This window comes from Trachypithecus francoisi, unplaced genomic scaffold, assembly GCF_009764315.1.
Source record: "Trachypithecus francoisi isolate TF-2019V2 unplaced genomic scaffold, Tfra_2.0 Lachesis_group13, whole genome shotgun sequence".
NCBI lineage: Eukaryota > Metazoa > Chordata > Mammalia > Primates > Cercopithecidae > Trachypithecus > Trachypithecus francoisi.
Window position 1 is genome coordinate 118,027,600 of NW_022681458.1, and position 26,220 is coordinate 118,053,819.

General features: G+C 38.4%; 2 protein-coding genes across 3 annotated transcripts in view; both read right to left on the minus strand.

The window, feature by feature from the left end:
* LOC117095266 (SH3 domain and tetratricopeptide repeat-containing protein 1-like) overlaps positions 1-26,220 on the minus strand; it is a 563,227-nt gene that overhangs the window by 199,371 nt on the left and 337,636 nt on the right. The window lies entirely within an intron of this gene.
* LOC117095263 (ATP-dependent 6-phosphofructokinase, platelet type-like) overlaps positions 1-26,220 on the minus strand; it is a 430,270-nt gene that overhangs the window by 106,642 nt on the left and 297,408 nt on the right. For both annotated transcript variants that reach the window (XM_033232061.1, XM_033232057.1), the window contains exon 3: positions 13,503-13,584. The gene's annotated coding sequence lies outside the window, so the exon portion shown is untranslated. The remainder of the gene's footprint in view (positions 1-13,502; positions 13,585-26,220) is intronic.

Here is a 26,220-nt window from a genome sequence, read left to right on the forward strand (position 1 = left end):
AGCAATCTCCAACAGACCAACAGACAGTCCTTCTGACTGTCAGACGGAAAACTATCAAACAGGAAGGACACCTATACCAAAACCCCATCCGTACGTCACCATCATCAAAGTCCAGAGACAGATAAAACCACAAAGATGGGGAAGAAGCAGGGCAGAAAAGCTGGAAATTCAAAAAATAAGAGCGCTTCTCCCCCTGCAAAGGAGCGCAGCCCATCGCCAGCAACGGATCAAAGCTGGTCAGAGAATGACTTTGACGAGATGACAGAAGAAGGCTTCACTCAATCAAACCTCTCAGAGCTAAAGGAGGAATTACGTACCCAGCGCAAAGAAACTAAAAATCTTGAAAAAAAAGTGGAAGAATTGACAGCTAGATTAATTAATGCAGAGAAGATCATAAACGAAATGACAGAGATGAAAACCATGACACAAGAAATACGTGACAAATGCACAAGCTTCAGTAACCGACTCGATCAACTGGAAGAAAGAGTATCAGCGATTGAGGATCAAATGAATGAAATGAAGCGAGAAGAGAAACTAAAAGAAAAAAGAAGAAAAAGAAATGAACAAAGCCTGCAAGAAGTATGGGATTATGTAAAAAGACCAAATCTACGTCTGATTGGGGTGCCTGAAAGTGAGGGGGAAAATGGAACCAAGTTGGAAAACACTCTTCAGGATATCATCCAGGAGAACTTCCCCAACCTAGTAGGGCAGGCCAACATTCAAATTCAGGAAATACAGAGAACGCCACAAAGATACTCCTCCAGAAGAGCAACTCCAAGACACATAATTGCCAGATTCACCAAAGTTGAAATGAAGGAAAAAATCTTAAGGGCAGCCAGAGAGAAAGGTCGGGTTACCCACAAAGGGAAGCCCATCAGAATAACAGCAGACCTCTTGGCAGAAACTCTACAAGCCAGAAGAGAGTGGGGGCCAATATTCAACGTTCTTAAAGAAAAGAATTTTCAACCCAGAATTTCATATCCAGCCAAACTAAGCTTCATCAGTGAAGGAGAAATAAAATCCTTTACAGATAAGCAAATGCTTAGAGATTTTGTCACCACCAGGCCTGCCTTACAAGAGACCCTGAAGGAAGCCCTAAACATGGAAAGGAACAAGCGGTACCAGCCATTGCAAAAACATGCCAAAATGTAAAGACCATCGAGGCTAGGAAGAAACTGCATCAACTAACGAGCAAAATAACCAGTTAATATCATAATGACAGGATCAAGTTCACACATAACAATATTAACCTTAAATGTCAATGGACTAAATGCTCCAATTAAAAGACACAGACTGGCAAACTGGATCAAGAGTCAAGACCCATCAGTCTGCTGTATTCAGGAGACCCATCTCACATGCAGAGACATACATAGGCTCAAAATAAAGGGATGGAGGAAGATCTACCAAGCAAATGGAGAACAAAAAAAAGCAGGGGTTGCAATCCTAGTCTCTGATCAAACAGACTTTAAACCATCAAAGATCAAAAGAGACAAAGAAGGCCATTACATCATGGTAAAGGGATCAATTCAACAGGAAGAGCTAACTCTCCTAAATATATATGCACCCAATACAGGAGCACCCAGATTCATAAAGCAAGTCCTTAGAGACCTACAAACAGACTTAGACTCCCATACAATAATAATGGGAGACTTCAACACTCCACTGTCAACATTAGACAGATCAACGAGACAGAAAGTTAACAAGGATATCCAGGAATTGAACTCATCTCTGCACCAAGCGGACCTAATAGACATCTATAGAACTCTCCACCCCAAATCAACAGAATATACATTCTTCTCAGCACCACATCGCACTTATTCCAAAATTGACCACGTAATTGGAAGTAAAGCACTCCTCAGCAAATGTACAAGAACTGAAATTATAACAAACTGTCTCTCAGACCACAGTGCAATCAAACTAGAACTCAGGACTAAGAAACTCAATCCAAACTGCTCAACTACATGGAAACTGAACAACCTGCTCCTGAATGACTACTGGGTACATAACGAAATGAAAGCAGAAATAAAGATGTTCTTTGAAACCAATGAGAACAAAGATACAACATACCAGAATCTCTGGGACACATTTAAAGCAGTGTGTAGAGGGAAATTTATAGCACTAAATGCCCACAAGAGAAAGCAGGAGAGATCTAAAATGGACACTCTAACATCACAATTAAAAGAACTAGAGAGGCAAGAGCAAACACATTCAAAAGCTAGCAGAAGGCAAGAAATAACTAAGATCAGAGCAGAACTGAAGGAGATAGAGACACAAAAAACCCTCCAAAAAATCAATGAATCCAGGAGTTGGTTTTTTGAAAAGATAAACAAAATTGACAGACCGCTAGCTAGACTAATAAAGAAGAAAAGAGAGAGGAATCAAATAGACGCAATAAAAAATGATAAAGGGGATATCACCACCGACCCCACAGAAATACAAACTACCATCAGAGAATACTATAAACACCTCTACGCAAATCAACTAGAAAATCTAGAAGAAATGGATAATTTCCTGGACACTTACACTCTCCCAAGACTAAACCAGGAAGAAGTTGAATCCCTGAATAGACCAATAGCAGGCTCTGAAATTGAGGCAACAATTAATAGCCTACCCACCAAAAAAAGTCCAGGACCAGATGGATTCACAGCTGAATTCTACCAGAGGTACAAGGTGGAGCTGGTACCATTCCTTCTGAAACTATTTCAATCAATAGAAAAAGAGGGAATCCTCCCTAACTCTTTTTATGAGGCCAACATCATCCTGATACCAAAGCCTGGCAGAGACACAACAAAAAGAGAGAATTTTAGACCAATATCCCTGATGAACATCGATGCAAAAATCCTCAATAAAATACTGGCAAACCGGATTCAGCAGCACATCAAAAAGCTTATCCACCATGATCAAGTGGGCTTCATCCCTGGGATGCAAGGCTGGTTCAACATTCGCAAATCAATAAACGTAATCCAGCATATAAACAGAACCAAAGACAAGAACCACATGATTATCTCAATAGATGCAGAAAAGGCTTTTGACAAAATTCAACAGCCCTTTATGCTAAAAACGCTCAATAAATTTGGTATTGATGGAACGTACCTCAAAATAATAAGAGCTATTTATGACAAACCCACAGCTAATATCATACTGAATGGGCAAAAACTGGAAAAATTCCCTTTGAAAACTGGCACAAGACAGGGATGCCCTCTCTCACCACTCCTATTCAACATAGTGTTGGAAGTTCTGGCTAGGGCAATCAGGCAAGAGAAAGAAATCAAGGGTATCCAGTTAGGAAAAGAAGAAGTCAAATTGTCCCTGTTTGCAGATGACATGATTGTATATTTAGAAAACCCCATTGTCTCAGCCCAAAATCTGCTTAAGCTGATAAGCAACTTCAGCAAAGTCTCAGGATACAAAATTAATGTGCAAAAATCACAAGCATTCTTATACACCAGTAACAGACAAGCAGAGAGCCAAATCAGGAATCAACTTCCATTCACAATTGCTTCAAAGAGAATAAAATACCTAGGAATCCAGCTTACAAAGGATGTAAAGGACCTCTTCAAGGAGAACTACAAACCACTGCTCAGTGAAATCAAAGAGGACACAAACAAATGGAAGAACATACCATGCTCATGGATAGGAAGAATCAATATCGTGAAAATGGCCATACTGCCCAAGGTTATTTATAGATTCAATGCCATCCCCATCAAGCTACCAATGAGTTTCTTCACAGAATTGGAAAAAACGGCTTTAAAGTTCATATGGAACCAAAAAAGAGCCCGCATTGCCAAGACAATCCTAAGTCAAAAGGACAAAGCTGGAGGCGTCACGCTACCTGACTTCAAACTATACTACAAGGCTACAGTAACCAAAACAGCATGGTACTGGTACCACAACAGAGATATAGACCAATGGAACAGAACAGAGTCCTCAGAAATAATACCACACATCTACAGCCATCTGATCTTTGACAAACCTGAGAGAAACAAGAAATGGGGAAAGGATTCCCTATTTAATAAATGGTGCTGGGGAAATTGGCTAGCCATAAGTAGAAAGCTGAAACTGGATCCTTTCCTTACCCCTTATACGAAAATTAATTCAAGATGGATTAGAGACTTAAATGTTAGACCTAATACCATAAAAACCCTAGAAGAAAATCTAGGTAGTACCATTCAGGACATAGGCATGGGCAAGGACTTCATGTCTAAAACACCAAAAGCAACGGCAGCAAAAGCAAAAATTGACACATGGGATCTAATTAAACTAAAGAGCTTTTGCACAGCAAAAGAAACTACCATCAGAGTGAACAGGCAACCTACAGAATGGGAAAAAATTTTTGCAACCTACTCATCTGACAAAGGGCTAATATCCAGAATCTACCAAGAGCTCAAACAAATATACAAGAAAAAAGCAAACAACCCCATCAAAAAGTGGGGAAAGGATATGAACAGACATTTCTCAAAAGAAGACATCCATACAGCCAACAGACACATGAAAAAATGCTCATCATCACTGGCCATCAGAGAAATGCAAATCAAAACCACAATGAGATACCATCTCACACCAGTTAGAATGGCAATCATTAAGAAGTCAGGAAACAACAGGTGTTGGAGAGGATGTGGAGAAATAGGAACACTTTTACACTGTTGGTGGGATTGTAAACTAGTTCAACCATTATGGAAAACAGTATGGCGTTTCCTCAAGGATCTAGAACTAGATGTACCATATGACCCAGCCATCCCACTACTGGGTATATACCCAAAGGATTATAAATTACTCTACTACAAAGACACATGCACACGTTTGTTTATTGCGGCACTATTCACAATAGCAAAGACTTGGAATCAACCCAAATGTCCATCTGTGACAGACTGGATTAAGAAAATGTGGCACATATACACCATGGAATACTATGCAGCCATCAAAAAGGATGAGTTTGCGTCCTTTGTAGGGACATGGATGCAGCTGGAAACCATCATTCTTAGCAAACTATCACAAGAAGAGAAAACCAAACACCGCATGTTCTCACTCATAGGTGGGAACTGAACAATGAGATCACTTGGACTCGGGAAGGGGAACATCACACACTGGGGCCTATCAGGGGGAGGGGGGAGGAGGGAGGGATTGCATTGGGGAGTTATACATGATATAAACATCATGCACATGTACCCTAAAAAAAAATAAAAATAAAAATAAAAATTAAAAAAAAAAAACATATGTATTGCAAAGTGAGGCTATAAAACCTGCTTCTACTAGCATTAGCGGTCGTTCACCCCACCTGTAAAATGGTGCGGTGTGAAGAGTCCATAGAGAGTCCCTTTGGATAGCAAAATTGGAATTCTATGCATTTCCAAGCACTCTAACTTGCCATCCTCTCCATGGGGGAAGTGAGGAGGGCCTTTCCCACTCAAAACAAAGAAGCAAGCAAACAAACAACAACAATAAAACAGGACATCTGTTCACCCTTTGGCGTTCTAATAGTGTTTACCCCTTACCCCAAACTGTCTAAAGATGAAAATCGTTCTGGAGCTGCACCTAAATAGCACTATAGAGAAAGAAGATTGAACTGAATTTCCTACTACACTTAAGTAAAGGTGAAGAAAGCACATACTACTCCAAAGATCAGCATTATTAGTGGGAGAGAGTCAGCCTGGACTTTTTAATAGAGACCCTGCCAAAGAAAAGATGACCAGGAAAAAAGAAAAAACATTGAGAGAGCATGAGGGTGTGGGGTGGGAAGAGATGATAACTGCAGGAAGACTAGGGGCTGGCTAAGGGAGGGGAGTCTTAAATGCTTACCCAGAGAAGAAGAGAACAAACATGAGAATAATCTCTGAAAACAAATAAATAAAACCAAAAGACAAAATAGAAACTCTGGAGAGAAAGAAACAACAATTATGTGCTTCCACTTTCTGCACAATAAATAATTGCCAGATTATAAAGGCAGCTACATAACATGCTCTTCTCCTAGGAAGAGGATAACTAGGTGATAGGATAACACAGACCACACCCATCCTACACTACACCATTCTAATACTGAGGATGTCCAAGGTAGGTGGCGGGTGTGGTGGTCAAAACTGTTAAAAATTAACTGAAGCACAGGGAACTGCTTTTTTTAAAAAAAAATTACAATGGACATACATATTAACGTAGGAAGTAAGAATGTGCTTGGGACACCAAGGGACAGAAATAGGAGATGTGCTTGCAGATGCATTCAATGTCAGAAAAAGATCAAATCCAGACAGGTCTATAAAGGGACACAGGCAAAAAATAACATTGATTTACAGAGATAAAATAGCTAGGGATAAACCTAACTAGAAATGTGCAATACCTATGTGAAGAAAAGTTTAAAATCATTTTAAAGGCCTTAAAGGAAGGCTTGAACCATGTTCTTGAAGAGGAAGGACAAATAATGAAAGAATGTCAACTCTAAGTTGTTAAATTTAGCATGATGCAAATAATAATACCAATAGGTTTTCTCACATCCTTTGAGGGAGAAAAAGGACTTGATAAAACAGTTTACTTAAAAAATCATACCAAGAGATGCAAACATCCAAGAAATTTTGAACAAGGAAAAGCAATGGCTAGCCATAATAGATATTAAAACATATTTCCCAATAACTAAGTAGGATTGACATAAATTGTATTGACATGAAATAATATTGTCTGTCTCTAGAAAGATTAATAAGGAGAATAAGAAGTCCAAAAATAAGCCCAAATATATATAAGGATTGAATATATTTTATAGGGTTGTCTCAAGTCCTGTGGATAATTAACTGAATCATTAGGTCAGTGGTATTAGGAACACTGGGGGTTATTTGGAAAAATTTGAAGGTGGTGCCCTTCTGCTTGGTACATAATATCACAATGAATTCCAAGTGCATCACATATTCGAACATTAAAAAAATGAAAATCATAAAAATACACGAGAAAAACAGAGAATTACTTTATGTCATTCCAGCTGCTGAGGCCTTTCTATGATTCAAAATATAGAGGCTATGAAAGTTTATTTTTTAAAGAATAAAGTCAACAGCATTAAAAATATCACATAGATGAAGAAATACCATAACCTAAGTCCAAGAACAAATTAAAAGCTGAGAAAACATTTGCAATGTATATTGCAAAGGATTAAGAACTGCCAGCAATAACTAAGAAAAATATTAACAAATCAATAGAAAAATGAACACAGGGTATGAATAGGTAATTCAAATAAATGGAAATGGAAATACCTCTTAAATATTACAGCATGCTCAATCTCAATTTACTAAGAAAATACAAGTAATATAATGATATTTATTTTTCATCAATCCACATGACCAAAATATGTAAGTCCAGTAACACCATGTTATTGAGGTTGTATAACAATATTGCCATTGGGAATATAAATTTATAAAATTATCAAAAAGGAAAATTTGACTAACTCTTTTAGATGTATAAATTCAAAGAGTCTTTTAATCCAGTAATTCTAATTCCTCTATTTGGCTCTAGACAAATATTTTCACATATATGAGATTATATAATTAAACCTGCCCAACAATGGAAGAGTTTTATTACACATTCATGTTTTCTAATCAATAGAAATGAAACAACCTTGACTTTATTTCACTATGAATAGTATGTCCTCAAAAACTAGCTGTCCAAGAGAGCAGCAGTTCCAGAGAAGCCAAATACTTTGAACATGTAGCTATCTCTGACCTCCAGGATAATCAGCAGTTTGTAGGCAAACCGTGTCTCATTGTATCTTTTTAGCATTTGGCAGAAGACCTTTTCAAATCGGTGTCCAACAATTGTTTGCTGATGAATAATAGGTGAAAGAACAAAGTGCATTAGCAATAAAGCTCTTTTTGCCTCTCTCTCTTTTCTAGCTGTATTTAGATTGAAAGCTATGTATTATTGGGAATTGTCTACTCCCACTGGAATATGAGTTCCTCAATGGGAGAGAGCCTCACAGAATTATCATCATTGTGTTTCAAGCACATAGAACATTGTCTTATACAAAGCAGACAACAAATATGGTTTAAGAGAGTGGAATAAATGAAGCAAACATCGTTGCATAGTCCATTTGGCACTGCCATATATTTTCCTTGATATACCTGCCTCTTAATTTCTGTTGAACTCCTGGTTACCATCTGCACTTTGGATAGACATTTTCTAATATCTGACTATTCCCATTTGGGCCAGTTTTACACTGGTTCTTTTATTTAGAATATCCAATTATTTTTAGAAATATTAAAACTTAACAAAATATTTTGTCTCCATAAATAATATTTAATTGAGGATTCTTCCTGAAAACATGCAAATGTAAATTTATTTTGCTTTTTAATTTATCTTGGACATTAACAAAGCCAAGTGCATGTAGAGTAGTTTTAGTGACTACACAGGATTTATAAAAGCCATGGCTACTTGGGTGATGGTAGTAAAGTCACAAAGATAAAAATATTACTTTTGCAGATTAGAAGAATTCAGGACATGAAAATTTCCCAGTCATAAAAATACACAAAAAAATGAAAAGATGTTCTCTAGAACAATAATAACTCGCTATACTCATGCCCTTCTATTCCGTATTTCAAGTGTCGTGTCTCTTTCTTCTGATCTTTCATTTATGGCTGAGTTACCTGGTCTCTTAGTAAATTATTTAAAGACCCCACCAAATAGAACATGGGTTCTGTTAACAGTAAAGATGTAGAGGCAGCCGGGATCAACACAAGGTCAAGTCTTTTCTGCCGGAGTTATGTTCGTCTCATATCTAGACAGTGTTATTGTCTCAAAGCCATTTTAGCAATGATTTGCTGGCCTTGTGGAGACCTTGTTAGGAGTACTGTATTTTAATGGCTACATTAAATTTGATTGTCCCATTATTTAAGGATCTGTCATATTTTGTCTCTCAAAAAATGACAGCTATTGGTGATTAAAGATGAGTCCAACTCCATCCCTTCAAGTCTTTTATTGAAGGGTGGCTACTAAATAAATAATAATTAATATTTAATAAAATAAACTGAATGATGAAAGTACCTTTGAGCATGCTCTTCTTCATTCACTGTCCAACTACAATTTGTCACCTTCTAGTCAGAAAACCTCTGCTTTGTTCTGATCCACTCCCTTTGGAGTTGTAAACCACTGTTTCTTACTTTTGTAGCACCACGAGAATAACTATCGGAACAAATTACAATGTGTTATCATCATTGCTTAATTTGTAATATTCTATATGAAAAGTTTTTAAAGATAGGGATAGTATCTTTTACTTTTGTGTCTTTGAATCTACCACAGAATGTGGCAAATAAAAACTAAAAACACAATTGTGAAAGGAATAAGCACATGAAAAGGATCTTTCAATTAATCCCAGAAGTGTGAACAAAAATACATAAAAATTGATGAATGCAAGGAATTATAATGAAAGTTGCAAGCTACTGTTAATAGTTAATTTAACGCTAAGCATGTTTTTATTGTTAATACCACATTTTAATATCAATTTATTATTTACCTAATAGTTGTAGCTAAACTTATACTTTTATTTTAAAGAAACTAACTTCCTTAGGTTTATGCTGTAAAATCCCTTTAGCAGCCTGGAGTCTCTTATGTGTGGGTGCGTGCTGTCAATGACCTGATAGCAATGGGTTCATCATTACACCCCAGCACCAGGCACAGCAGATGTAGTATTATCAATGAAGAAAAGCTAACTTCTATTAAGAACCTGGTGTTTCTAACAACAGTTATACTATCATTTATTAAATATACCTTATTAGTGCATTTAAATTATAGGAATCCATATTTCTATAACTTAAAGAAAACAAAAAACAACTTCTCATTTTTATTGATGTATAGCATGTAGAGTAGTGTACAAACCATAAGCTTTCATGTCTATATGCCATCGAAAATATACACTTGTAAATGAGTAGGAAATTATCACCATCCCAGAAACTTCCCTTGTGACCCTCATCAATCTTGACTTCTTTCTCCTCCCCAAAACACTGCTATCCTGATATCTGACACACAGGATTCATATTTCCTTTATGTGAAAAGTGTGTATGTGGGAGTATATTTATGTCATATTTTATGTCTTTATTTGTAGATAAAAGGTATGAAATTGCACCTTATGTATTATTTCATCTTTTATTATTGTGTATGAGATGCATCCATATTGTTCCATGTTATATGTGGGAGTAGTTTATTATCATGGCTGTAAAGTACCTTAGTAATTGAATATTCCACAATGTATGTGCATAATTATTTTGTTTATGAACATTTCATTTGTTTCCCATTTGGGCCTGTTATAAAAGTACTGTCATATACATTCTTATCCATATTTTTTGACACATATATACATGTACATTTATTTCTGTTTGCTCTGTATTAAGGAGAGTGTGTGTATATGTGTGTGTGTAAAAATGCATGTTTATCCATGCTAGAAAATGAATTGAAATTAAGAAGTAAATTAAGTAATGAAACATGAAGTAATCTTTCATATTGGTAAAACCTGAGGAAGAAATATATAAGCAATTCTAAGATTTACCATTCATTGATTAATAACTGAAAATCTGGCTAGATGACCTCGTGGTAATTCTGTCATTGGTATCAGGAAGAAATACAGAAACGAATAAGAAATAAATATTAATTTTAAAAGTATAGAGAAACATAAAAGTATCTACGGAAGACTGTTTTACTGATTCAGTGCTGGATTTATAATTTACCCCAAGATGAGAAATGACTCTACTGTAGTCATTATGTAGTCATTATGTAGTACTACTACATTACTATCTACTGTAGTCATTACTGTAGCCATTTTATTTCCACAAACATTTTTAATTTACCCCCACAAAAAACCCAGCCTGTTATTGTGCAAGCTTTACAGGTAAGAAAACTAAGTCTCGGTGAATGTAGGTAGAAAACTTAAAATTTATTAAGTCATAACTCACTGAAGCAAAAACTAACAACTACATCTACTCTGGGAAGGTGGGAGGCAAACTAGTGTCGGGATAAGAAAAAAATCTGAACTGTAATTGATGTATTGCCGGAGGCTTAATGTGGGAAAGCCTGAGAGTTAAATAAAACAATGTATTCAATTAAATGTTCTTATGTGTGTGTGTAGAGAGAGTATATAAGTTTGCTTACATACACGTGAGTAAAATGAATGACAGCAATGATACAAGCGATGGGAGGGAGAAAATAGGATTATTTTGTCATTTGAAAGTACACACTATCCATGGGTCAGTATAGTGTTATGTGAAAGGGGGCTTGGATTAGTTGTGAATGTATGTTGCAAACTATAGCAAACCCCTCAAAATGTTTTTAAAATGATACTTTGTATGCTAAGGCATGAGAGAAAAATACAATTATGCAAACCACATAATTAAAATCACAAAAGTTAAAAAAAAGAAGACAAAATAGGAATAGGAACAAAGAACAAGGGCAAGAACAGAAAACAATAACAAATATGGTAGATATTAATTCAAGTATATGAGTAATCACTTTGAATGTCAACGGTCTAGATGTTCCAAGGGAAAAACAAAAATTGTCAGAATAGAAAAAGACCAAACTACATATTGTCTGTAAAAAACCCACTTAAAATATAAAGACATATGTAGATTAAAAACAAATGGATGAGGAAAGATATACCTTGCTAATACTAATGTTGGAAAATCAGCATAGGTATATTAATTTCAGACCAAGCAGGCTTCCAAGCAAATCTAAAAATTAAAATAGGTAAAAAGTCATATTACATGATGATAAAGGGGTGGATTCTCAAAGAAGAAATGGTCACCCTTAATGTGTATGTGTCAAAGCATCAGAATATGCGAAGCAAAAACCATTAGAACTGTGAAAATTGGATAAATCTAATATTATAGTTGGAGACATCAACAAACCCTCTATCAGAAACAGACAGATCCAGCAGACAGAACATCAGTAAGGACACAGGCGAACTCAGTGAAACTATCAATCAACTGAATATAATTGACACCTATAGACAATTTCATCCAATAGCAGCATAATCTAAACTCTTCCCAAGCTAACATGGAAGGAACATTTATCAAGATAGGCCACATTCTGGTCCATAAAACATACTTTAACATATTTAAAAGAATAGAAATCATAAAATGTCTTCTTTCAGACCACATGGAGTTAAACTAGGAATCAATAATAGCAAGATAACTGAAAAATTTTGACACCCATCGAAATTAAACAATACACTTCTAAATAAAATATGAGTTGAAGAAATCTCAATAAAAATAATAAAACACTTTTGACTAAATAAAAACAGGAACACAATTTATCAAAATTATCCTGATTTCATTACTACACATTATATACATGTATCAAAATATCACACACACCCCCAAAATATGTGCAACTATTGTAAATCAATACAAATATAGGAATCAGCAAAAGCAGTGCTTAAAGGAAATTTATAGCATTGAACTCACATATTAGAAAAAAAGAAGTATCTAAAATCAGTCATTTAAGCTTCCCCCTTAGGAAACTAGGAAAAGTAAAGTGGATTACATCCAATGTGTAACAGAGAGAAGCAATAACTATTAGAACAGTAACCAATAAAATTGAAAATAGGAAATCCACAGAAGAGAAAACCCATAAAGTCACAAACTTGTTCTTTTAGAAGATTGAAAAAATGAAAAAATAAAATGATAAGTTTTTGGCCAGGCTAAGTAAAATAGAGAAAAACCAAAAATTACTAATGTCAGAAATGAAAGAAAGAACATCATTAAAGATCTTATGGACATTTAAAGGATAAAAAAGAATAATATGAACAACTTCAGGTTCATACTATTCTTTTTTTTTTTTTTGATGGTGGCTCACCCTGTTGCCCAGGCTAGAGTGCAGTGATGTGATTTTGGCTCACTGAAGTCTCTGCCTCCCAGATTCAAGCGATTTTCTCACCTCAGTCTCCTGAGTAACTGGGATTACAGGCATGTGCTACCACGCTTGGCTAATTATTTTGTATATTTTAGAGATCGGGTTTCACCATGCTGGCCAGGCTGTTCTTGAACTCCCGACCTCAAGCAGTCCAGCTGCCTCGTTCTCCCAAAGTGCTGGGATTACAGGGGTGAGCCACCATACCCATAGGCCCACATCTTTGATAACCTAGATGAAACGAGTCAGTTCCTTGGGGGCGGTGGTGGGGAGAAAAATCTGCCAAAATTCACACAAGAAGAAATAGACAATTTGGATTGTCTTATATCTATTTAAAATTGAATAAAAATTAATAACCTTCCAAACAGAAAGCGCTAAGCCCAGTTTGGTTCACTAGTAAATTCTACCAAACATGTAAGAAAGAGATTATGCCAAGTTCTTTACAATTTTCATTAGTAGAGGCAAAGGTAATACTCTAACTCATTCTTTGAGGCTTACATCATACTAATACCAAAATCAGATAAAAAAGTTTTCCAAAAAAGTAAAATCACAGACCAATAACTCTCATAAACACAGATGCAAAAATCCTCAGCAAATTCTTAGCAAGTTGAATCCAACAATGTATAAAAAGTATTACATACCAAGACCAAAAGGGGCATCCCACGTATGCAAGACTCCTTCAGCATTCAAAAATCAATTAGCAGAATCCACCGTCAGAATACACTAAAAAAGAAAAACAACATGATCACATCAATAGATGCAGACAAAGCCTTTGACAAACTCCAACAACTATTTGTGTTTAAAAAAAAAAAGCAACAACTCAGTGAACTATGAATGAGGGGGACTTCCTCCAATTGATAAGGTACACCTACAGAAAACTCACAGCTCACACCACACTAAATGGTGAGAAACTAGAAGCATTTCCACTAAGATGAGAAACAAGACAAGTATGAGTCCTCTCACTACTCTTTTTCAATACTGTACTAGCAGTACTGGCTAACATAATAAGAGAAAAAAAATAAAGCACATTGATTGGGAAGAAAGAAATAAAACTGTCTTGATTGTAGATGAGTCTAAACAATGTCAAAAATCTGAAAGAATCAGCAAAAATCTCCTGGAACTAATATACTTCATAGAAACTTCATAGAAAGGTTAAAATATGAAAATCAACTTCTTTCCTATATACCAGCAATGAACAAGTGGAATTAAAAATGGAAAACACAATACTATTTATATTAACATTAAAAAATGAAATAGTTATAATAAAATATGTATAAGATCTATATGAGGAAAACTATAAAATTCTGATCAAAGAAATCAAAGAATAACTAAATAAATGAAGAGATATTTCACGTTCACGGATAGGAAGATTCAACGTTGTCAAGTTCAGTTTTTCCAAAATTGGGCAATAAATTCAATTCAATTTTAATTAAAATCCTAGCAAGTTATTTTGTGTATAACAAACTGATTCCAAAATTTATATGTAGAGGTAAAGAGCCCAGAATAGTCAATCCATATTGAAAGTATATAGAATTGAAGGAATGAAAATCTTTACTTCAAGATTTACTATGAAACTCAGTAATCAAGAGATTGTAATAGTGGTGAAAAATTAGCTAAATAGATTAATGGAACAGAAAAAAGAGCCAAGAAATAGATCCACATAAACATAATCCACTGTTCTTTTTAATTTTATTTTAAGAAATTCATTTTAAGCTCCAGGAAACATGTTCAGGATGTGCAGTCTCCTTACATAGGTAAACATGTGCCATGGTGGTTTGCTGCACCTTTCAACCCATCACCTCAGTATTAAGCCCAGCATACATTAGCTATTTTTCCTAATGCTCTCCCTCCCACCACTGGTAAGTCTCAGTGTGTGATGTTCCCCTCCATATGTCCATGTGTTCTCGCTGTTCAGCTCTCACTTACAAGTGAGAATATGCAGTGTTTGGTATTCTATTACTGCATTAGTTTGCTGAGGATAATGGGTTCCAGCTCCATCCACAATCTTACACGGGACATGATCTCTTTCCTTTTTATGGCTGCATACTCTTCCATGTTATATATGTACCACATTTTCTTTATCCAGTCTATCAGTGATGGGCATTTGGATTGATTCCATGTCTTTGCTATTGTGAATAGTGCTGCAGTGAAATGGAATTGCTGGGTCAAATGGTATTTCTGGTTCTAGATCTTTGAGGAATCACCACACCATCTTCCACAATGGTTAAACTAATTTACATTCCCACCAACATTGTAAAAGTATTTCTATTTCTCTGCAACCCCACCAGAATCTGTTGTTTCTTGAATTTTTAACAATCACCATTATGACTGGCATGAGGTGGTATCTTATTGTGGTTTTAATGTTTATTTATCTAATGATCAGTGATGTTGAGCTTTTTATTCATTTTTGTTGGCCTCATGAATGTCTTCTTTTGAGAAGTGTCTGTTCATGTCCTTTGCCCACTTTTTAATGAATTTGCTTGTTTACTTTCTTGTAAATTTGTTCAAGTTCCTTAAAATTAACTCAAGATAGATTAAAGACTTAAATGTAAAACCCAAAACTATAAAATTCCTAGAAGAAAATCTAGGCGATACCATTCAGGACTTAGGAATGGGCAAAGATTTCCTAATGAAATCACCAAAACCAATTGCAACAACAGCAAAATTTGACCAATGGGATCTAATTAAATTAAAGAGGTTCTGCACAGCAAAATAAACTATCATCAGAGCAAACAGGCAACCTACAGAGTGGGAGATAAATTTTGCAATCTACCCATCTGACAAAGGTCTCATAATCAACTGATCTTTTATCATTCAGCAGAGCCAAGACCATGGAAGAAAGGTAGTACTTTCAACAAGTAATACTGGAACAACTGGATATACACATGTCAAAAAATAAATCTAGACAGACTACAAGCTGTGCGTAAAAAGTAACTCAAAGTGATCACAGGCTTCAATGTAAAATGCAAAACTATAAAACTACTAGAAGATAACACAGGAGAAAATATAGGTGATCTTGGGTTTGATGATTACATTTTAGACATGAAATCAAAGGCACAATCCCTGAAAGAATTGATAGGGTAGGGACTGGCAAGATGGCAGAATCGGAACAGCTCCGATCTGCAGCTCCTAGTGAGAGGTGACAACGTGGTAGCATTCCTCGCTCTCGGCACCTCCCGGTCCCGGAGTCCGCTCTGGCTGCAATCCAGGAGCCCTTCAGCCCACCGCTGCGCTGTGGGGGCCTGCCCTCTCTGGGGATGGCCGAGGCCAGACCCGGTTGACTCCCTCTGCTGGCAGGAAGGTGTGGAGGGAGAGGTGCAGTCAGGAGCTGGGGCACACATGGCTCTGGCAGGCCTGCCTGGGGCAACTGGCCAGCACCTGCTGGGCTTGATCAGGGGAGGAGCTCCCTCTGGGCTGCAGGAGTGCCCTGGCTAGGTGCCACCAAGTCCTGCAGTGAATGCCATTGAGAGGTAAAGCCAGCTGGGCTTCTGGGGCGGGTGGGGACTTGGAGAACTTTTCCCTGTAGCTAAAGGTTTGTAAACGCACCAATCAGCACTCTGTGTCTAGCTAAAAGTTTGGAAAGGCACCAATCACCACTCTGTGTCTAGCTAATGTGGTAAGGGACTTGGAGAACTTTTGTGTCTAGCTAAGGGATTGTAAACGCACCAATTAGCACTGTGTCTAGCTAAAGGTTTCTAAATGGACCAGTCAACTCCCTGTAAAATGGACCAATCAGCTCTCCACAAAATGGAGCACACAGTAGGATGTGAGTGGGGCCAGATAAGGGAATAAAAGCAGCCCACCCCAGCCAGCAGCGACAACCTGCTCCAGTTCCGTTCCATGCTGTGGAAGCTTTGTTCCTTCTCTCTTCACAATAAATCTTGCTGCTGCTCATTCTTTGGGTCTGCGCCACCTTTATGAGCTGTAGCACTCACCGCAAAGGTCTGCAGCTTCACTCCTGAGGCCAGCGAGACCACGAACACACAGGGAGGGATGAACAACTCCAGACGGGAGGAACAAACAACTCCAGAGCACCGCCTTAAGAGCTGTAACACTCACCGCGAAGGTCTGCAGCGTCACTTCTGAAGTCAGTGAGAACATGAACCCACCAGAAGAAAGAAACTTTGGACACATCTGAACATCTGAAGGAACAAACTCCAGACACCTCATCTTTTAGAACTGTAACACTCACTGCAAGGGTCTGCAGCTTCATTCTCGAAGTCAGCAAGACCAAGAACCCACCAAATCCAGACACATCAGCAAGATCAATGCAGAAGGTGGTTATTTCTGCATTTCCAACTGAGGTACCTGGCTCATCTCATTGGGACTGGTTAGACAGTGAGTGGAGCCCATGGAGGGCAAGCCGAAGCAGGGTGTGGTGTTGCCTCACCTGGAAAGCTCAAGGGGTTGGGAAACTCCAACCCCTAGCCAAGAGAAGCCCTGAGAAACTGTGCAATCTTGGCCGTTCTGCAGCCTCCACCCATGATACCCAGGCAAACAGAGTCTGGAGTAGACCTCCAGCAAACTCTAGCAAACCTGCAGCAGAAAGGCCATACCCTTAGAAGAAAAACTAACAGAAAGGAATAGTATCAACATCAAAAAAAGGACATTCACGCAGAAACCCCACCCAAAAGCCACCAGCATGAAAGACCAAAGGTAGATAAATCTATGAAGATGAGGAAAACCAGCACAAAAAGGCTGCAAATTCCAAAAACCAGAATGCTTCTTCTCCTCCAAAGGATCACAACTCTTCACCAGCAAGGGAACGAAACTGGACAGGGAAAGAGTCTGATAAACTGACAAAAGTAGGCTTCAGAAGGTGCGTAATAACAAACTCCTCTAAGCTAAAGGAGCATGTTCTAACCCAATACAAGGAAGCTAAGAACCTTGAAAAAATGTTAGAGGAATTGCTAACTAAAATAATCACCTTAGAGAAGAACATAAATGACCTGATGGAGCTGAAAAACACAGCATGAGAACTTCATGAAGCATAAATAAGTATCAATAGCCGAATCGATCATGCAGAAGAAAGGATATCAGAGATTGAAGATCAACTTAATGAAATAAAGCATGAAGACAAGATTAGAGAAAAAAGAACGAACGCAAATGAAAAAAATCCTCTAAGAAATATGGGACTATGGGAGAGGAACAAATCTACATTTGATTGGTGTACCTGAAAGTGACAGGGAGAATGGAACCAAGTTGGAAAACACTCTTCAGGATATTATCCAGGAGAACATCCTCAACCTAGCAAGACAGGCCAACGTTCAAATTCAGAAAATACAGAGAACATTACAAAGATACTCCTCGAGAAGAGCAACCCCAAGACACATAATCATCAGAATCACCAAGGTTGAAATGAAGGAAAAAATGTTAAGGGCAGCTAGAGAGAAAGGCCGAGTTATGCACAAAGGGAAGTCCATCAGACTAACAGCAGATCTCTCTGCAGAAACCCTACAAGCCAGGAGAGAGTGGAGGCCAATATTCAACATTCTTAAAAGAATTGTCAACCTGGAATTTCATATCCAGCCAAACTAAGCTTCATAAGTGAAGGAGAAATAAAATCCTTCTCAAACAGGCAAATGTTGAGAGATTTTTGTCACCACCAAGCCTGTCTTACAAAAGCTCCTGAAAAAAGCACTAAATATGGAAAGAAAAAAATGGTACCAGCCACTGCAAAAACATACCAAATTATAAAGACCATCAACACTATGAAAAAGTCGCAACAACTAATGGGCAAAATAACCAGCTAGCATCATGACAGGATCAAATTCACACATAACAGTATTAACCTTAAATGTAAACGGGCTAAATGCCCCAATTAAAAGACACAGACTGGCGAATTGGATAAAGAGTCAAGAACCAGCAGTGTGCTATATTCAGGAGACCCATCTCATGTCCAAAGACACACATAGGCTCAAAATAAAGGGGTAGAGGAATATTTACCAAGCAAATGGAAAACAGAAAAAGCAAGGGTTGTAATCTTAATCTCTGAGAAAGCAGACTTTAAACCAAGAAAGATCAATAAAGATCAAGAAGGGCATTACATAATGGTAAAGAGATCAACACAACAAGAAGAGCTAACTATCCTAAATATTTATGCACCCAATACCAGAGCACCCAGATTCATAAAGCAGGTTCTTAGAGACCTACAAAGAGACTTAGACTCCCACACAATAATACTGGGAGACTTTAACACTCACTGTCAATATTAGACAGATCAACAAGACAGAAGGTTAAAAACAGTATTCAACACTTGAACTCAGCTCTGGACCAAGCAGACCTTATAGACATCTACAGATCTCTCCACTCCAAATCAACAGAATATACATTCTTCTCAGCACCATATCACACTTATTCTAAAATTGACCACATAAGTGGAAGTAAAACACCCTTCAGCAGATGCAAAAGAACGAAAATCATAACAAACAGTCTCTCGGGCCACAGTGCAAACAAATTAGAACTCAGGATTAAGAGACTTACTCTAAAGTGCACAAATACAAGGAAACTGAACAACTTGCTCCTGAATGACTCCTGGATAAGTAACGAAATTAAGGCTTTGAAACCAATAAGAACAAAGACACAACATACTGCAATGTCTAGGACACAGACAGGGCAGTGTAGAGAGAAATTTGTAGCACTAAATACCCACAGGAGAAAGTGGGAAAGATCTAAAATTGACTCCCTAACATCACAATTCAAAGAACGAGAAAAGCAAGAGCAAACACATTCAAAAGCTAGCAGAAGACAAGAAATAACTAAGATCACAGCAGAACTCAAGGGGATAGAGACACAAAAAACTCTTCAAAAAATTAATAATCCAGGAGCTGGTTTTTTGAAAAGATCAACAAAATAGACTGCTGGCCAGACTAATAAAGAAGAAAAGAGACAAGAATCAAATAGACACAAAAAATTGATAAAGGGGATATCACCACTAAGCCCACAGAAATACAAACTACCATCAGAGAATACTATAAACACCTCTATGCAAGTAAACTAGAAAATCTTGAAGAAATAAATTCCTGCACACATACACCCTCCCAAGACTAAAGAAGGAAGAAGGTGAATCCCTGAATAGACCAATAACAAGTTCTGAAATGGAGGCAGTAATTAATAGCACACCAACCAAAAAAAGCCCAGGACCAGAAGGATTCACAGCTGAATTCTACCAGATATGCAAAGAGGAGCTGATACCATTCCTTCTGAAACTATTCCAAAGAATAGAAAAAGAGGGACTCCTTCCTAACACATTTTATGAGGCCAGCAGCATCCTGATACCAAACCCTGGCAGAGAAGCAACAAAAAGAAAATTTCAGGCCATTATCCCTGGTGAACATCGATGTGAAAATCCTCAGTAAAATACTGACAAACTGAATCCAGCAGCACATCAAAAAACGTATACACCACGATCAAGTTGACTCTGTCCCTGGAATGCAAGGATGGTTCAAAATATGCAAATCAATAAACATAATCCATCACATAAACAGAACCCATTACAAAAAAAAAACACACACACACACAATTATCTCAATAGGTGCAGAAAAGGCCTTCAAAAAAATTCAGCATGACTTCATGCTAAAAACTCAAACTAGATATTATTGGGACATATCTCAAAATAATAGGAGCTACTTATGAAAAACCCACAGCCAATATCATACTGAATGGGCAAAAACTGGAAGCATTCCCTTTGAAAACTGGCACAAGACAAGGATGCCCTCTCTCACCACTCCTATTCAATATAGTATTGGAAGTTCTGGCTAGGGCAATCAGGCAAGAGAAAGAAATAAAAGGTATTCAAATAGGAAGAGAGGAAGTCAAATTGTCCCTGTTTGCAGATGACATGATTGCACATTTAGAAAAACCGATAATCTCAGCCCAAAATCTCCTTAGGCCGGTAAGCAACTTCAGCAAAGTCTCAGGATACAAAAGCAATGTGCAAAAATCACGAGAATTCCTGTACACCAATAATAGACAAACAGAAAGCCAAATCATGAGTGAACTCCCATTCACAATTGCTACAAAGAGAATAAAATACCTAGGAATACAACTTACAAGGGATGTGAGGGACCTCTTCAAGAACTGCAAACCACTGCTGAAGGAAATAAGACACAAACAAATGAAGAAACATTCCATGCTCGTGGATAGGAAGAATCAATATCGTGAAAATGGCCATACTGCCCAAAATGCTATCCCCATCAAGCTACCACTGACTTTCTTCACAGAATTAGAAAAAACTACTGCAAATTTCAAATGGAAACAAAAAAGAGACTGTATAGCCATGACAATCCGAAGCAAAAAGAACAAAGCTGGAGACATCACGTTACCTGACTTCAAGCTACACAACAAGGCTACAGTAACCAAAATAGCATGGTACTGGTACCAAAGCAGATATATAAACCAATGGAACACAACAGAGGCCTCAGAAATAACGCCACATATCTACAACCATCTGATCTTTGACAAACCTGACAAAAACAAGCAATGGGGAAAGGATTGCCTATTTAATAAATGGTGTTGGGCAAACCAGCTAGCCGAATGCAGAAAACTGAAACTGGACCCCTCCCTTAAACCTTAAACAAAAATTAACTCAAAATGGACTAAAGACTTAAATGTAAGACCTAAAACATAAAAACTCTAGAAGAAAACCTAGGCAAATCCATTCAGGACAGAGACATCGACAAAGACTTAATGACTAAAGCACCAAAAGCAATGGCAACAAAAACCAAAATTGACAAATGGGATCTAATTAAACTAAAGAACTTCTGTACAGCAAAAGAAACTATCATCAGAGTGAACAGACAATCTACAGAATGGGAGAAAATTTTTGAAATCTGTCCATCTGACAAAGGCCTAATATCCAGAATCTATAAGAACTTAAACAAGTTTATAAGAAAAAAAAATTCAAAAAGAGGGCAAAGGATATGAACAGACACTTCTCAAAAGAAGACATTTATGAAAAAAGCTCATTATCACTGGTCATTAGAGAAATGCAAATCAAAACCACAATGAGATAGCATCTTAGGACAGTTAGAAGGGTGATCATTAAAAAGTTAGGAGACAACAGATGCCAGAGAGAATGTGGAGAAATAGAACCCTTTTACACAGTTGGTGGGAGTGTAAATTAATTCAACCATTGTGGAACACGGTGTGGCGATTCCTCAAGGATCTAGAACCAGAAATACCATTAGACTCAGCAATCCCATTACTGGGTATATACCCAAAAGATTATAAATCATTCTACTATAAAGACACATGCACATGTACGTTTCTTGCAGCACTGTTCAGAATAGCAAAGACGTGGAACCAACCCAAATGTCCATCAATGATTGACTGCATGAAGAAATGTGGCACATATATGCCATGGAATACTATGCAGTCATAGAAAAGGATGAGTTCTTATCCTTTGCTGGGACATGGATGAAGCTGGAAAACATCATTCTCAGCAAACTAACACAGGAACAGAAAACCAAACACTGAATGTTCTCACTTATAGGTGGGAGTTGAACAATGAGAACACATGGACACAGGGAGGGGAACATCACACAATGGGCCCTGCCATGGGGTGGGGAGGCTAGGGGAGGGATAGCATTATGAAAAATACCCAATGTAGATGACGAGTTGATGGGTGCATCAATCCACCGTAGCACATATATACCTATGTAACAAACCTGCATCTTCTGCACATGTATCCTAGAACTCAAAGTATAATAAAAAAAATTGATAAGCTTGACTTTATTAAAATTAAAAATGTCTACTCTGCAAAAAGACTGCAGAGGGAATCAAAATATGAGCCACAGCCTAAGAGAAAATACTTATGAAATATAGATTTGTTAAAGAACTGTTATCCAAAATACACGAAGAACTCTTAAAATTCAACAAGAAAACAACCAATTAAAAGCAGGCTAAAGATATTAATGGGAATCTCACCAAGGTAGATATATCGATGAACAATGAGCGAATGAAAAAAACTTCATATTACATGGACTTTGGATTATAATGATATGAAAATGTAGGTTTTTCTTTTCTTTTTTTTTTTTTTGAGACGGAGTCTCGCTCTGTTGTGCAGGCTGGAGTGCAGTGGCCAGATCTCAGCTTACTGCAAGCTCCGCCTCCCGGGTTTACACCATTCTCCTGCCTCAGCCTCCCGAGTAGCTGGGACTACAGGCGCCCGCCACCTCACCCGGCTAGTTTTTTTGTATTTTTTAGTAGAGACGGGGTTTCACCGTGTTAGCCAGGATGCTCTCGATCTCCTGACCTCGTGATCCGCCCGTCTCGGGCTCCCAAAGTGCTGGGATTACAGGCTTGAGCCACCGGGCCCAGCCTAAAATGTAGGTTTTTCCATTGTAACTAATGTACCATTCTGGTAAATGATGCTGATAATGGAGTAAACTATGCTTCTGTGGGCTCAGGGATTATGTAGAAAAATAGTCATACCTTTCTATCAATGTAGCTGTGAACCTAAAATTCCTCTAAAAAGCAGTCTTAAAAAAATCTACCGGGTAGAAAATTTAGATTACGTCCATAAAAATTCCGAATAGGGGGGGCGGAGCAAGATGGCCGAATAGGAACAGCTCCAGTCTCCAACTCCCAGCGCGAGCGACACAGAAGACCGGTGATTTCTGCATTTTCAACTGAGGTACTGGGGTCATCTCTCTAGGGAGTGCCGGACAATCGGTGCGGGTCAGCTGCTGCAGCCTGACCAGCGTGAGCTGAAGCAGGGCGAGGCATCGCCTCACCTGGAAGTGCAAGGGGGAAGGAAATCCCTTTTCCTAGCCAGGGGAACTGAGACACACACCACCTGGAAAACGGGTAACTCCCACCCCAATACTGCGCTTTAAGGAAACAGGCACACCAGGGAAATATCCCACACCTGCCGGGAGGGTCCCACGCCCACGGAGCCTCCCTCACTGCTAACACAGCCGTCTGCGGCGATCTATCCGCAAGGCAGCAGCGAGGCTGGGGGAGGGGCGCCCGCCATTGCTGAGGCTTAACTAGGTAAACAAAGCCGCTGGGAAGCTCGAACTGGGTAGAGCTCACAGCAGCTCAAGGAAGCCTGCCTGTGTCTGTAGACTCTACCGCTGTGGACAGCGCACAGCTGCAGTCCATTAGGGGAAAGAACGGGGCCGCTGCAGACCCGAACGACTCTGTCTGACAGCTTTGGGAAGAGCCGTGGATCTCCTAACGTGGAGGTTGAGATCTGAGAACGGACAGACTGCCTGCTCAGGTGGGTCCCTGACCCCTGAGTAGCCTAGCTGGGAGACATCCCCCACTAGGGGCAGTCTGATACCCCACACCTCACAGGGTGGCGTCACCCCTGAGAGGAAACTTCCAAAGAAAGAATCAGACAGGTACACTCGCTGTTCAGCAATATTCTATCTTCGGCAACCTCTGCTGCTGATACCCAGGCAAACAGGGTCTGGAGTGGACCTCAAGCAATCTCTAACAGACCAACAGACAGTCCTTCTGACTGTCAGACGGAAAACTATCAAACAGGAAGGACACCTATACCAAAATCCCATCAGTACGTCACCATCATCAAAGTCCAGAGACAGATAAAACCACAAAGATGGGGAAGAAGTAGGGCAGAAAAGCTGGAAATTCAAAAAATAAGAGCGCATCTCCCCCTGCAAAGGAGCGCAGCCCATCGCCAGCAACGGATCAAAGCTGGTCAGAGAATGACTTTGACGAGATGAGAGAAGAAGGCTTCAGTCCATCAAACCTCTCAGAGCTAAAGGAGGAATTACGTACCCAGCGCAAAGAAACTAAAAATCTTGAAAAAAAAGTGGAAGAATTGACAGCTAGACTAATTAATGCAGAGAAGATCATAAACGAAATGACAGAGATGAAAACCATGACACGAGAAATACGTGACAAATGCACAAGCTTCGGTAACCGACTCGATCAACTGGAGAAAGAGTATCAGCAATTGAGGATCAAATGAATGAAATGAAGTGAGAAGAGAAACCAAAAGAAAAAAGAAGAAAAAGAAATGAACAAAGCCTGCAAGAAGTATGGGATTATGTAAAAAGACCAAATCTACGTCTGATTGGGGTGCCTGAAAGTGAGGGGGAAAATGGAACCAAGTTGGAAAACACTCTTCAGGATATCATCCAGGAGAACTTCCCCAACCTAGTAGGGCAGGCCAACATTCAAATTCAGGAAATACAGAGAACGCCACAAAGATACTCCTCCAGAAGAACAACTCCAAGACACATAATTGCCAGATTCACCAAAGTTGAAATGAAGGAAAAAATCTTAAGGGCAGCCAGAGAGAAAGGTCGGGTTACCCACAAAGGGAAGCCCATCAGAATAACAGCAGACCTCTCGGCAGAAACTCTACAAGCCAGAAGAGAGTGGGGGCAATATTCAACTTTCTTAAAGAAAAGAATTTTCAACCAGAATTTCATATCCAGCCAAACTAAGCTTCATCAGTGAAGAGAAATAAAATCCTTTACAGATAAGCAAATGCTTAGAGATTTTGTCACCACCAGGCCTGCCTTACAAGAGACCCTGAAGGAAGCCCTAAACATGGAAAGGAACAAGCGGTACCAGCCATTGCAAAAACATGCCAAAATGTAAAGACCATCGAGGCTAGGAAGAAACTGCATCAACTAACGAGCAAAATAACCAGTTAATATCATAATGACAGGATCAAGTTCACACATAACAATATTAACCTTAAATGTCAATGGACTAAATGCTCCAATTAAAAGACACAGACTGGCAAACTGGATCAAGAGTCAAGACCCATCAGTCTGCTGTATTCAGGAGACCCATCTCACATGCAGAGACATACATAGGCTCAAAATAAAGGGATGGAGGAAGATCTACCAAGCAAATGGAGAACAAAAAAAAGCAGGGGTTGCAATCCTAGTCTCTGATCAAACAGACTTTAAACCATCAAAGATCAAAAGAGACAAAGAAGGCCATTACATCATGGTAAAGGGATCAATTCAACAGGAAGAGCTAACTCTCCTAAATATATATGCACCCAATACAGGAGCACCCAGATTCATAAAGCAAGTCCTTAGAGACCTACAAAGAGACTTAGACTCCCATACAATAATAATGGGAGACTTCAACACTCCACTGTCAACATTAGACAGATCAACGAGACAGAAAGTTAACAAGGATATCCAGGAATTGAACTCATCTCTGCACCAAGTGGACCTAATAGACATCTATAGAACTCTCCACTCCAAATCAACAGAATATACATTCTTCTCAGCACCACATCGCACTTATTCCAAAATTGACCACGTAATTGGAAGTAAAGCACTCCTCAGCAAATGTACAAGAACAGAAATTATAACAAACTGTCTCTCAGACCACAGTGCAATCAAACTAGAACTCAGGACT